Source organism: Lutra lutra, chromosome X (genome assembly GCF_902655055.1).
Source record: "Lutra lutra chromosome X, mLutLut1.2, whole genome shotgun sequence".
Lineage (NCBI taxonomy): Eukaryota > Metazoa > Chordata > Mammalia > Carnivora > Mustelidae > Lutra > Lutra lutra.
In genome coordinates, this window is record NC_062296.1 from 5,878,042 (window position 1) to 5,891,776 (window position 13,735).

At 39.6% G+C, this 13,735-nt stretch overlaps 1 protein-coding gene and 1 pseudogene across 7 annotated transcripts in view; one reads left to right on the plus strand and one right to left on the minus strand.

Annotated features, from left to right (window-relative positions):
- Positions 1 to 13,735, minus strand: part of AFF2 (ALF transcription elongation factor 2) — a 710,743-nt gene that overhangs the window by 427,180 nt on the left and 269,828 nt on the right. Inside the window, exon 1 of one of the 7 annotated variants that reach the window (XM_047715964.1) lies at positions 12,398 to 12,417. The exons of the other annotated variants lie outside the window; for them this stretch is intronic. The gene's annotated coding sequence lies outside the window, so the exon portion shown is untranslated. Of the gene's footprint in view, positions 1 to 12,397; positions 12,418 to 13,735 lie in introns of those variants that run through there. 7 annotated transcript variants of the gene reach the window in all.
- On the plus strand, positions 5,563 to 5,731 carry LOC125092471 (uncharacterized; annotated as a pseudogene).

Below are 13,735 nucleotides of genomic sequence, written 5' to 3' on the forward strand. Positions count from 1 at the left end.
AACTGAACCAACCAGGCAACCCTCAATTCCTCTTTAAATGGGAAGCCCATCATGATACATAAAAATACCATACACTTCACAAATGTACTAATGATTTCCCAAAGTAGACAGAATACATAAAGTGAGGTCTACCTGTGATGACAAATATCAAATAAATAAATTAATGAATATCATCTCCAATTCTGTGGGTTGTCTCTTTGTTTTATTGACTGTTTCCTTTGCTATGCAGAAGCTTTTTATCTTGATGAAGTCCCAAAAGTTTATTTTTGCTTTTGGTTCCTTGCCTTTGGACAGACAAATAAAAAAAGATGTGGTCCATATACACAATGGACTATTACTCATAGTTTTATGACTAATAGTCCATATACACAATGGACTATTACTTATTAATCAGAAAGAATGAATACTCAAATTTTGCATCAACCTGGATGGGACTGGAAGAGATTATGTTAAGTGAAATAAGTCAAAGAGAAAGTCAATTATCCTATGGTTTCACTTATTCGAGTAACATACGGAATATCATGGAGGGCATTAGGAGAAGGAAAGGAAAAATGAAGGGGAAGAAATCGGAGCGGGAGATGAACCATGACAGACTATGGACTCTGGGAAACAAATGGAGGGTTTTAGAAAGGAGAGGGGTGGAGGGATGCATGAGCCTGGTGCTGGGTATTAAGGAGGGCACAGATTGCATGGAGCACTGGGTGTTATTTGCAAACAATGAATCATGGAACACTGAATCAAAAACTAATGATGTACTAACATAATTAAAAAAAAAAAAACAAAAAAGGGGTGCCTGGGTGGCTCAGTGGGTTAAGCCTCTGCCTTCAGCTCAGGTCATGATCCCAGAGTCCTGGGATCGAGCCCCACATCGGGCTCTCTGCTCCGCGGGGAGCCTGCTTCCCCCTCTCTCTCTGCCTGCCTCTTTGCCTCCTTGTGATCTCTGGCTGTCAAATAAATAAAATCTTTAAAAAGAAAGCTCATATACAAAATTAATCAATTAATTAAGTAACAAATCCTCAACTTTTTACCGGCCTTCTTGTTCTTCCTTTTCCAGAGATGAATTTAAGAAACAAAATGAATTACAATTGTCTTTGCTCTTCCCCTAGCAAATTGTTATTTGTCATAAGCTACTTTGGGCGTATCAGGGAAGTTGAAATCTGCAATTAAGGACACTGCCTATAGTTCATTGCATCATCACTTTCTCAAGCTAGCTAGACACAAATGGTCGCTGGAGAGCTCGTGAGGAGAGGTAAGCAAAGGGACAATATGTACACTGTCCTGCAAATGTTTCTATGTGGTCAGAAGAATGAAACTTCCAGGAACAACAGAATATAGAGGCAGGCTCATCAGAGCCCAACTAGACAAGATGGCACCAGGTGGCTTAGAAGGGACACTATGACTATTCCAGGAAATGATAGTGGTACACAAATAGTTCTTCACTTATCTCTTTTTAAAAACACTTTTAGTCTGAAAACAATTCAAGTTTCCAGATAAGACCTAAATGTTGATCCTCTACCATTAGGCGTAATCTACCAACTTTATTTCAAGTTTGCCAATTGCCTCAATACTATACTTTATAGAAAAATAAAAACAGACTCGGGAGCCAATCTAGGTTCATGCCTTACACATAGTTGTCATGTGCCTTTAGTCTCTTTAACCTGAAATAGTTATTCCATTCTTCTGCTTTTCATGACCCCTTCAGTTTGGGTTTGTTGTCTGATGTTTCCTCAGGATTAGATTCAAGTTATATATTTTCATCAAGAGCAACATAGAAGTGATGTTGTATACTCTCCAATACCTCATACCAGGAGGTATAGGAAGTCCATGTGTCTTAATATCAGAGATAGCATCCCTGAGTACTTGGTTAAAGTGGGGTTCTCCAGGTTTCTCCACTGCCAAGGTACTATTCCTCTTGCAACATTTTGTGGACTGATACCTAGAAACTGTATAAATATCTCACTCCTCCTCAAGCTTCCATTCACTACTTTCAGAATCTATCAGTGATTCTTGCCTGAATCAATTTTTCATAATGGTGTGGGTTAGTATGGTAGGATTGAGCCAAATAAGAACGTGTGTTGTGTGTCATGAGAGCTAGGTTTCTAAACTTTAGAGAAGGGAGTTAACAGTTAGCAAAGAGGGGAGACAGGAATGAGGTGGTCTTTGACTGGAACAGGTGGTATGAGTACAACCCCGTGGTATGCTAACATATATGGATGGACAGACATAGATATAGATATGCGTATATGCATGTACCTGCAGATATGCAGAGATGAATATCTCTTGACAGCATACTCTGATATGGCATAGAAATAATGGCATTCTGGTTAAAAACATACCTGGGATGCCTGGGTGGCTCAGTCAGGTAAACATCTGCTTTCAGGTCAGGTCATGATCCCAGGGTCCTAGGATCAAGCTCCTCATCAGGATCCCTGCTCAGAAGGGAGTCTACCTCTCATCTGCCTCTGCCCCTTCTGAGTCTGCTCATGCTCACACTCTCTCTCAAGTAAATAAATAAAATCTTTTTTTAAAAAGCAGGGTTGGGGGAGAGAGCAAGATGGTGGAGGAGTAGGAGACCTGAATTTTGTCTGGTCCCAGGAGTTCAGCTAGATAGTTATCAAACCATTCTAAACACGTACAAATTCAACAGGAAATCGAAGAAAAGAAGAACAACTATTCTAGGAAGAGAAAAGCGACCACTTTCTGGAAGGTAGGGCATGCAAAGAAGTGAATCCCTGGTGATATACAGGAAGAGAGGCCATGGGGGGAAGGGCCGGCTCCTGGCAAGCAGTGCAGCAGGGGAGCACAAAATCGAAACTTTTAGAGTCTGTTCCACTGATGGACATCACTCCAGAGGTTAAGTGGGGGGTGGAGTCCTCATGGGGACAGTGTGGTCTCAGAACCTGCAGGGTCACAGAAAGACCAGGAGTGTCTGAGTGCAGCAGAGCTCCCAGGTATTGGAGAAGGGAAGCTGCTGCAGAGACAGAGCCAAGGAGGGAGCTCTCAGCTCGGGGTTACCTTAAACCATGATCCGAGGCACAGTCAGGCCACTGCTCTTCGAGCAGGGACCCCACAAGTGGCAGATCCAGGGAGACTCGCCTTCATCCCCCAGGAGGAGTGGCACAGGAGTGCATGGAAGGAATCTGCTGGGTTTGAAGACTCCAAACGGGACCGTGCACCAGAGATAGAAACATTCACAGGCGGGGTGAGCACGGAGTGCGGCTGGAGACCAGGAGACAAGAGGGATTAACTGCTTTTCTCTGAGGATGCACTGAGGAGGGGGGCCTCAAGCTCTCAGCTCCTCTAGGCCAGAGACTGGGAGGCCGCCATCTTCTTTCCCGTCCTCCAAAGCTCTACGGAAAATGTTCAGGGAACAAAAACTCCCAAGAGTGAACTGAAGCAGATTACTTAGCCTGGCCCCTGACAAGAGCAGTGCAATTCCACCTCGGGCAAAGACATTTGACACTCACTGCAATAGGTCCCTCCCCCAGAAGATTAGCAAGACCAGCCAAGACCAAGTTCACCAATCAACAAGAACTGCAAAACTTCAGAGCTACAGGAATACAGCACATAGAATTCATGGCTTTTTTCCTATGATTCCTTAGTCTTTCAAAGTTAATTTTTTTTAAAGATTTTATTTATTTATTTGACAGACAGAGATCACAAGTAGGCAGAGAGGCAGGCAGAGAGAGAGGGGGAAGCAGGCTCACTGCCGAGCAGAGAGCCCGATGCGGGGCTCGATCCCAGGACCCTGAGATCATGACCTGAGCCGAAGGCAGAGGCTTAACCCACTGAGCCACCCAGGCGCCCCCAAAGTTAAATTTTTTAAATTTAATTTTATTCTTATTCTATTTTTAAAATTTTCCTCTTTCTTATCTTAACGATTTGTAACTATTTTATCTTATCAATACCTTTTAAAAACCTTGTTAAATTTTCATTGTTATAGTCATATTTTATCCCTTCATTGCATTTAACCTTATTATTTGTATACATATAAGGTTTTCCTTCCTTTAAAAATTTGAGATACAATTTCTTCTAATAGATCAAAATATACCCTAAATCTAGCACATGGCTTTGTTCCAGTCTCCAGCCTGATCACATTCTTTCCTCTTTTTTTTCTTCCTTTTTCTCTTTTTCTCCTTTTCAGCCAACTTCTTGGCTGAAATTCCTTTAGAATCTTTTTTTTAAATTTTCATCTTTACATTCATAGCCCATCGCTTCATTGTGTTTACCCTTATTTTCATATCTCTCTCTCTCTCTCTCTATGTTTTTCTTTCTTTAAAATTCAGGAGGCAGTCTCTTCTAACAAACCAAAATACATGAATGCAAAATCAAGTGTGTGACTCCATGCTAATCACGAGGCTAATATATATATATATATATATATATATATATATATATATATATAATATATATTATATATTCCTCTTTTCTTCTCCTGCTGGTTTCAGGTCTCTTCCAATTTGTTTAGTGTATATTTTTCTGGAGTCGTTGCTACCCTTTTAGTATTTTGTTCTCTCATTCATCTATTCTTATCTAGAAAAATGACAAGGTGGAAAAACTCACCTAAAAAAAAAAATAACAAGAGACAGTACCAATGGCTAGGGACCTAATCAATACAGACATTAGTATGATGTCAGAAATAGAGTTCAGGGGGAGCCTGGGTGGCTCAGTGGGTTAAGCCTCTGCCTTCAGCTCAGGTCATGATCTCAGGGTCCTGGGATCAAGCCCCACATTGGGCTCTCTGCTCAGCAGGGAGCCTGCTTTCCCCTCTCTCACTGCCAACTGTGCTGCCTACTTGTGATGTCTCTCTCTGTCAAAGAAATAAATAAAATCTTAAATAAAAGAAATAGAGTTCAGAATAATGATTATCAAGGTACTAACTGAGATCAAAAAAGCATGGAAGATACTAGAGAATCTCTGTCTGGAGAAATAAAAACACCTTCTGGATAAATAGAAGGACTAAATCTAACCAAGTTGAAAAAAATTTATGAATGAGGTGCAATAAAAAAATGGAAACTCTTACTGCTAGACTAAATGAGGGAGAAGAGAGAATTAGTGATATAGAAGACCAAATGATGGAGAATAAAGAAGCTGAGAAAAAGAGATAAACAACTACTGGACCAGGAGGGGAGAATTCAAGAGATAACTGATACCATAAGATGAAACAATATTAGAATAATTGGGATCCCAAAAGAAGAAGAAGGGGGGCAGAAGGTATATTGGAGCAAATTATAACAGAGAATTTCCCTAATTTGGCAAAGGGAACAAAAATCAATATCCAGGAGGCACAGAGAACCCCCCCAAAATCAATAAGAATAGTTCCACACCCCATCATCTAATAGTAAAACTTACAAGTCTTAGTGACAAAAAGAAAATCCTGAAAGCAGCTCAGGACAAGAAGTTTATAACATACAATGGTAGGATATTAGATTGGCAGCAGACCTATCCACAGAGACCTGGTAGGCCAGAAAGAACTGGCATGATATATTTGGAGCACTAAACGAAAAAAATATGCACCCAAGAATACTATATCCAGCTAGCCTATCATTGAAAATAGAAGGAGAGTTTGGGCAGTGGCAGTATTGTAGCCAATGAGGTTTATCTGAGGCGCGATTATTGCTAATTGAAAATAGAAGGAGAGATAAAAAGTTTCCAGGACAAACAAAAACTAAAAGAATTTGCACACAAAAAACCAGCCCTACAGCAAATATTGAAAGGGGTACTCTAAGCCAAAGAAGAGCATAAAAGTAACAGATCAGAAAGGAACAGAGACAATATACAGAAACAGTCACCTTGGGGTGCCTGGGTGGCTCAGCAGGTTAAGCCGCTGCCTTCGGCTCAGGTCATGATCTCAGGGTCCTGGGATCGAGCCCCGCATCGGACTCTCTGCTCAGCAGGGAGCCTGCTTCCCTCTCTCTCTCTGCCTGCCTCTCTGTCTACTTGTGATCTCTGTCTGTCAAATAAATAAATAAAATCTTAAAAAAAAAAAAAGAAACAGTCACCTTACAGGCAATACAAGAACACTGAATTCATATCTTTCAATAGTTAATTTGAATGTAAATGGGTTAAATGCCCCAATCAAAAGACATAGGGTATCAGAATGGATAAAACAAACAAACAAACAAGACTCATCAATATGCTGCCTTCAAGAAACTCATTTTAGACCCAAAGACACCACCAGGTTTAAAGTGAGGAGGTAGAAAACAATTTACCATGCTTATGGACAGCAAAAGAAAGCTGGGGTGGCAATCCTTATATCATATAAATTAGATTTTAAGCCAAAAACTATAATAAGAGATGAGGAAGGACACTATGTCATACTTAAAGGGTCTATCCAACAAGAAGATCTAAAAACTTTAAATATCTATGCCCTTAACATGGGAGCAGCCAATTATATAAACCAATTAATAACAAAAACAAAGAAACACATAGACATAACACGATAATAGTAGGGGACTTTAACACCTCCCTGACTGAAATGGACAGAGAATCTAAGCAAAAGATCAACAAGGAAATAAAGGCTTAAATGACACGGTGGACCAGATGGACATCACAGATATATTCAGAACATTCCATCCCAAAGAACAGAATACATATTCTTCTCTAGCACATAGAACATTCTCCAGAATAGATCACATCCTGGGTCATAAATCAGGTCTCAACAGTACCAAAAGACTGGGATCATTCCCCGCATATTTTCAGACCACAATGCTCTGAAGCTAGAACTCAATCACAAGAGGAAATTTGGAAAGAACACAAATACATGGAGACTAAACAGCATCCTTCTAAAGAATGAATGAATGGGTCAACCAGGAAATTAAAGAAGAATTGAAAAAAAATCATGGAGACATATGATAATGAAAACACAATGGTTCAAAATCTGTGGGACACGGCAAAGGCAGTCCTGAGAGGAAAATATATAGCGATACAAGCCTTTCTCAAGAAACAAGAAAGGTCTCAAAAACACAACCTAACTCTACACCTAAAGGAGCTGGAGAAAGAACAACAAAGAAAGCCTAAACCCAGCAGAAGAAGAGAAATAATAAAGATCAGAGCAGAAATCAATGAAATAGAAACAAACAAACAAACAAACAAAATAGAACAAATCAATGAAACTAGGAACTGGTACTTTGAAAGAAGTAATAAGATTGATAACCCCCTGGCCAGACTTATCAAAAAGAAAAGAGAAAGTACCCAAATTAATAAAATTATGAACGAAAGAGGAGAGATCACAACCAACACCAAAGAAATACAAACAATTATAAGAATATATTATGAGCAACTCTATGCCAACAAATTTGACAATCTGGAAGAAATGGATGCTTCCTAGAGACATATAAACTACCAAAAGCAAACCAGGAAGAAATAAAACCTGAACAGACCCATAACCAGTAAGGAGATTGAAACAGTCATCAAAAATCTCCAAACAAACAAAAGCCCAGGGCCAGATGGCTTCCCAGAGGAATTATACCAAACATTTAAAGAAGAATTAATTCCTATTCTCCTGAAACTGTTCCAAAAAATAGAAATGGGAGGAAAACTTCCAAACTCATTTTATGAGGCCAGCATCGCCTTGATCCCAAAACCAGACAAGGATCCCATCAAAAAAGAGAACTACAGACCAATATCCTTGATGAACACAGATGCGAAAATTCTCACCAAAATACTAGCCAAAAGGATCCAACAGTACATTAAAAGGATTATTCACCACGACCAAGTGGGATTTATTCCAGGGCTGCAAGGTTGGTTCAACATCTGCAAATCAATCAATGTGATACAACACATTAATAAAAGAAAGAACAAGAACCATATGATACTCTCCATAGATGCTGAAAAAACATTTGACAAAGTACAGCATCCCTTCCTGATCAAAACTCTTCAAAGTGTAGGGATAGACAGCACATACCTCAATATTATCAAAGCCATCTATGAAAAACCCACCACAAATATCATTCTCAATGGAGAAAAACTGAAAGCTTTCCCGCTAAGGTCAGGAACACGGCAGGGATGTCCGTTATCACCACTGCTATTCAACATAGTACTAGAAGTCCTAGCCTCAGCAATCAGACAACAAAAGGAAATTAAAGGCATCCAAATCGGCAAAGAAGAAGTCAAACTATCACTCTTTGCAGATGATATGATACTATATGTGGAAAACCCAAAAGACTCCACTCCAAAGCTGCTAGAACTTGTACAGGAATTCAGTAAAGTGTCAGGATATAAAATCAATGCACAGAAATCAGTTGCATTTCTCTACACCAACAACAAGACAGAAGAAAGAGAAATTAAGGAGTCCATCCCATTTACAATTGCACCCAAAACTATAAGATACCTAGGAATAAACCTAACCAAAGAGACTAAGAATCTATACTCAGAAAACTATAAAGTACTCATGAAAGAAATTGAGGAAGACACAAAGAAATGGAAAAATGTTCCATGCCCATGGATTGGAAGAATAAATATTGTGAAAATGTCTATGCTACCTAAAGCAATCTACACATTTAATGCAATTCCTATCAAAGTACCATCCATTTTTTTCAAAGAAATGGAACAAATAATCCTAAAATTTATATGGAACCAGAAAAGACCTCGAATAGCCAAAGGAATATTGAAAAAGAAAGCCAAAGTTGGTGGCATCACAATTCCGGTCTTCAAGCTCTATTACAAAGCTGTCATCATCAAGACAGTATGGTACTGGCACAAAAACAGACACATAGATCAATGGAACAGAATAGAGAGCCCAGAAATATACCCTCAACTCTATGGCCAACTAATCTTTGACAAAGCAGGAAAGAATGCCCAATGCAAAAAGACAGTCGCTTCAACAAATTGTGGTTGGAAAATTAGACAGCCACATGCAGAAAAATGAAATTGGACCATTTCCTTACACCACACATGAAAATAGACTCAAAATGGATGAAGGACCTCAATGTGAGAAAGGAATCCATCAAAATCCTTGAGGAGAACACAGGCAGCAACCTCTTCGGCTTCAGCCGTGCAACTTCTTCCTAGGAACATTGCCAAAGGCAAGGGAAGCAAGGACAAATTGAACTATTGGGACTTCATCAAGATCAAAAGCTTTTGCACAGCAAAGGAAACAGTACACAAAACCAAAAGACAACTGACAGAATGGGAGAAGATATTTGCAAATGACATATCAGATAACGGGCTAGTATCCAAAATCTATAAAGAACTTAGCAAACTCAACATTCAAAGAATGAATAATCCAATCAAGAAATGGGCAGAAGACATGAACAGACACTTCTGCAAAGAAGACATCCAGATGGCCAACAGACATGAAAAGGTGCTCCACATCACTCAGCATCAGGGAAATACAAATCAAAACCACAATGAGATATCACCTCACACCAGTCAGAATGGATAAAATTAACAAGTCAGGAAATGACAGCTGCTGGCAAGGATGCGGAGAAAGGGGAACCTTCCTACACTGTTGCTGGAAATGCAAGCTGGTGCAACCACTCTGGAAAACAGCATGGAGGTTCCTCAAAAAGTTGAGGGAAATTGGAAGGGGAGGTAAACCATGAGAGACTATGGACTCTGAAAAACAATCTGAGGGTTTTGAAGGGGCGGGGAGTGGGAGGCTGGGGGAACCAGGTGCTGGGTATTAGAGAGGGCATGGATTGCATGGAGCACTGGGTGTGGTGCAAAAAAACGATGAATACTGTTACGCTGAAAAGAAAAAATTTTTCAAAAAGTTGAAAATAGAGCTACCTTATGACCCAGCAATTGCACTACTGTGTATTTACCCTAAAGATACAAATGTAGTGATCCGAAGGGGCACGTGTGCCCGAATGTTTATAGCAGCAATGTCCCCAGTGCCCAAACTATGGAAAGAACCTAGATGTCCATCAACAGATAAATGGATAAAGAAGATGTGGTATATATATGTACAATGGAATAATATGTAGCCATCAAAAGAAAATGAAATTTTGCCATTTGCAATGAAGTGGATGGAACTAAAAGGTATTATGCTAAGTGAAGTAAGTCAATCAGAGAAAGACAATTATCATCTGATCTCACTGATACGAGGAATTTGAGAGGCAGGGTGGGGGGTTGTGGGGATTAAGGAGGGAAAAAAAAACAAAACAAGATGGGACCAGGGAGGGAGACAAACCATAAGAAACTCTTACTCTCAGGAAACAATCCAAGGGTTGCTGGAGGGCATGGGGGAGGGAGAGGGTGGCAGGGTTATGGACATTTGGGAGGGTATGTTCTATGGTGAGTACTGTGAAATGTGTAAGACTGATAATTCACACACCTGTACCCCTGGGGCAAACAATACATTATACATTAATTAAATTAAATTAAATTTTTAAAAAAGCACACCTAACCCCCACATCTTGTTCTCTAAGTACCATTTTCCAATAAAAGGAATCAAAGCTCTTCAGGGTTGAAGCCAGGAAGAACAAGATAAACCAGAGCATCTCACTGTACTAGAAGTTAAGAACATGCTCAAAGATCAAAAGAACACAGGGATCAACCTGAAGGGTCTCCCACTGGTGAAGTCTGGGAAAATGTGCTTCAAAATAATGAGACATTAATGCTGTACTATAGTTGCATAAGCTATTATCAAGTGGAAAACTGGATAAGGGTACAGAGGATCTCTGTGTATTATTTCTTGCAACTGTGTGTGAATTGATAGTTATCTTGCATTTTGGAGATAAATATCAGCGACAGTAATGTATTTTTTCAAAGGCATTTTTAAAAATTTTCTTAGTGCTATTTACCAATGGGGAGATGCCATTTATTTATACCAGCAGCCATGGGGGTGAGGGGAATGCACACTTAGTTAGCAACCCATACAGGATGGAGTACTTATACAGAAATAATAATCTCTGGGGCATCTGGATGGTTCAGTCAGTTAAACGTCTGCCTTTGGCTCAGGTCATGATCCCCTGGTCCAAGTCGGGTGCTCTGCTCAGCAGGGGGTCAGCTTCCCGCCCCCCCCCCTTGTGCAATCTCTTTCTATCAAATAAATATATAAAATCTTTAAAAATGAAATAATAATCTCCAAAACAAAGGACACTGGAATAAAATAAGAATAAACTGATGAAGTATTTAAACCCCTCAATAGGGGAGAAGGGAAAGTTCTTAGAGTAGAACACCAAGGTTTTTGCCCATATTTCCTAAGCCATTTCTGCCAAAGTTTTCTTGCTCTCCGATGATACTACATGGAGTCAAAATGACTACTGTAATTGCTCTCAGAAACCTCTACAGATGTCACTACGTCTAAGGGTCTGTCTCTTTGAGCTGTGCCTGGGCGACTGCAGAGTCCCGGAAGTCCTGAACTTGGCCAGTCATCAAGACCTCCAGCTCTCTGGAGGTTCTGAGTCTTCCGGGCACTCACTCGGGACTTCTAGATTTCTTGTACATCATTAGAGCCGACTGATGCACTAGGACCCCACCATGAGATGAATTATATATGTAAGTATGTGCTTGTGTGTACACACACACACACACACACACACATACACACACAGAATAACCTTTGTTGCTTCCTTCATTCATCTCCAAACTGGCTTAACTATTCAGAGCACTCTTCTGTCTTTCTCTGTGAATTGCACAATTCAGTTGTTTTTCTAACATTTAAACTCTTTCCAACTGTGGCTTGGGTGTGATCCCTTTCAGTGATACTACAGAATATTTAAGTGATAACTTACTACATTTAACATCCATCTCTTTGTAGCTATATCTACAGCTAGATAGTGTTGAAATCTATAGTCAAAATCCTAATGTATATTTCTGAAGGCTTCTATTCTGATTATTTAAGTATGAGCTATTTATCTATAATATAGATGAGGTAAAATGACCAAATCTGACTAATAGCTCCATTATCTCTGAAAGTGAGCTCACTGAGCTGAGATTATCTCCCATAAACTTGAATAGTGGTAGTTTAGTGATAAGTGTCACAATTTTATTTGTTCTTTATAAGCTTTAACATTAGCCAGGCCTTTTTGATTAAAGTCAATATTAGCTATATAATATTGACATTGACTGTAGTTTAGATTTTAAATGTTATGTCAAGGCTCTTTTAGTGTCTTATGTTTGGTTACAGAAAGGAAAAAGAGGAAACCAGTGACTCACCTCTCTGTCTCTCTGTCTCTGTCTTTTGGTCTCTGTCTCTGTCTATCTGTCTCTCACATACACACACACACACACACACACACACACACACACACACAAATGAAATGTACTCACTTGCTTTTTATAGAGTTAGCAAGGTCAATATAGCAGAAAAATATTACCCAAACTATTTCTTCCTAATAGAATTCTGACTACTCTGTTTTTCACTTTTAACAAGCTACAATTACAACTGCAGTTGAAGCTTTGTGTAGCAGTAATTTGCATTCCAAAAATACTAGAAAATTCAACTGACCTGATTTCTTAAAACTTGCAGGGAGGGGTGTCTACACCAGTTGTCGACAAGGAGACGGAGTACTTTCTAAGCTGTAGCTCCAAATGGTGATGTGGCAGCCGGAGCCCCTGAGTCCAGGGGAAGACAAGCCCAGTGTCCCAGGACACACATGATGCCTGTCGCCGGCTCTTTGAAAGGCATCAGCAGTCCAGGTAGAAAATGTCTCTGAGTATTGGTAGGAAAATAGCCCTGAGAATGGAAAAGAGCTATTTATGCTGGGCATCTCAGATTGTTCAAAGTTTCTCAGTTCAGACTTTGCCTCTACATTCCCTTTATGATGGGAATATTCTGGAAAATTCTACACAAATAAATGTTGATGGAAATCAAGTATCTGGGGATCCTTTGTTAGTCCCTCTGTATCTTCATTTATGAAAATGTTTTAAATTGGGGAGGGGGTGGTGCTAGGAAAAGAACTCAAGTCTACAGCCAAATTCATGAGTGAGACTGACACTTAGAAAATAATTTCCTTTGGGAATTCCATATGGTACATTTGGAAAGGCAAATTTTAATACTAAGTTTCTGGGGAAGTACTTATCTGAAAGGCAATGAAGAAATGAGAAGTAAACTGAACCATTAGCCTACAAAAAAAGAATATTTCTGGAAAGTATAAAGTCATACAAACCCTTCTAGTACAGTATTTAGAATGGGCAAATTAAAAATGGAAAGGCAAAAATATATTACCACCTCTTCTCTCTAGGGGCATATATTTATTTTTACCCTCGTCCCTCACATTAAAAGGTTAGGTTACAGTCTGCAGGAGGGAGGCACATGCTTCTCAAATCACGACAACCACCAGGACCACATGCACACACGTGCGTGCATGTATACACACACACACACACACACACACACACACACACACACACACCCCACAGGCTTTAACAAAAGTTGTACATCGGTGCTGACACACTAACAGTAACTTTAAGTGGCAAGAAAGAAGGGTCCTTTGAATGAAAATATGAGGGTGGGGTGGTTGCCTTTATATGTCAAGACACAAAAAAGAATTCTCTCCCCTTGACCATCCTCCTTATCCCTGTGTACATGATTACAATGAGCAGTGTGTCATTTCTTTCTCAATCTAGAGGAGCTGAGTCCAAGGGCTTTCTTGAGAGGTGACAGGGTTGAAATATCTGCTATGAATTACACAAAAGAGAAGAAAAACGTTAATTTTAAACTTGCACAGTTTTAAAACCACCCAAGGAACAGAGATTAATATTCCGAGATTATTTTAGGCACAGGAGATCCAATTTTCTGTGCATGAAATAAAACAAATAGGGCTTTGACTTTGATTCGAATTTC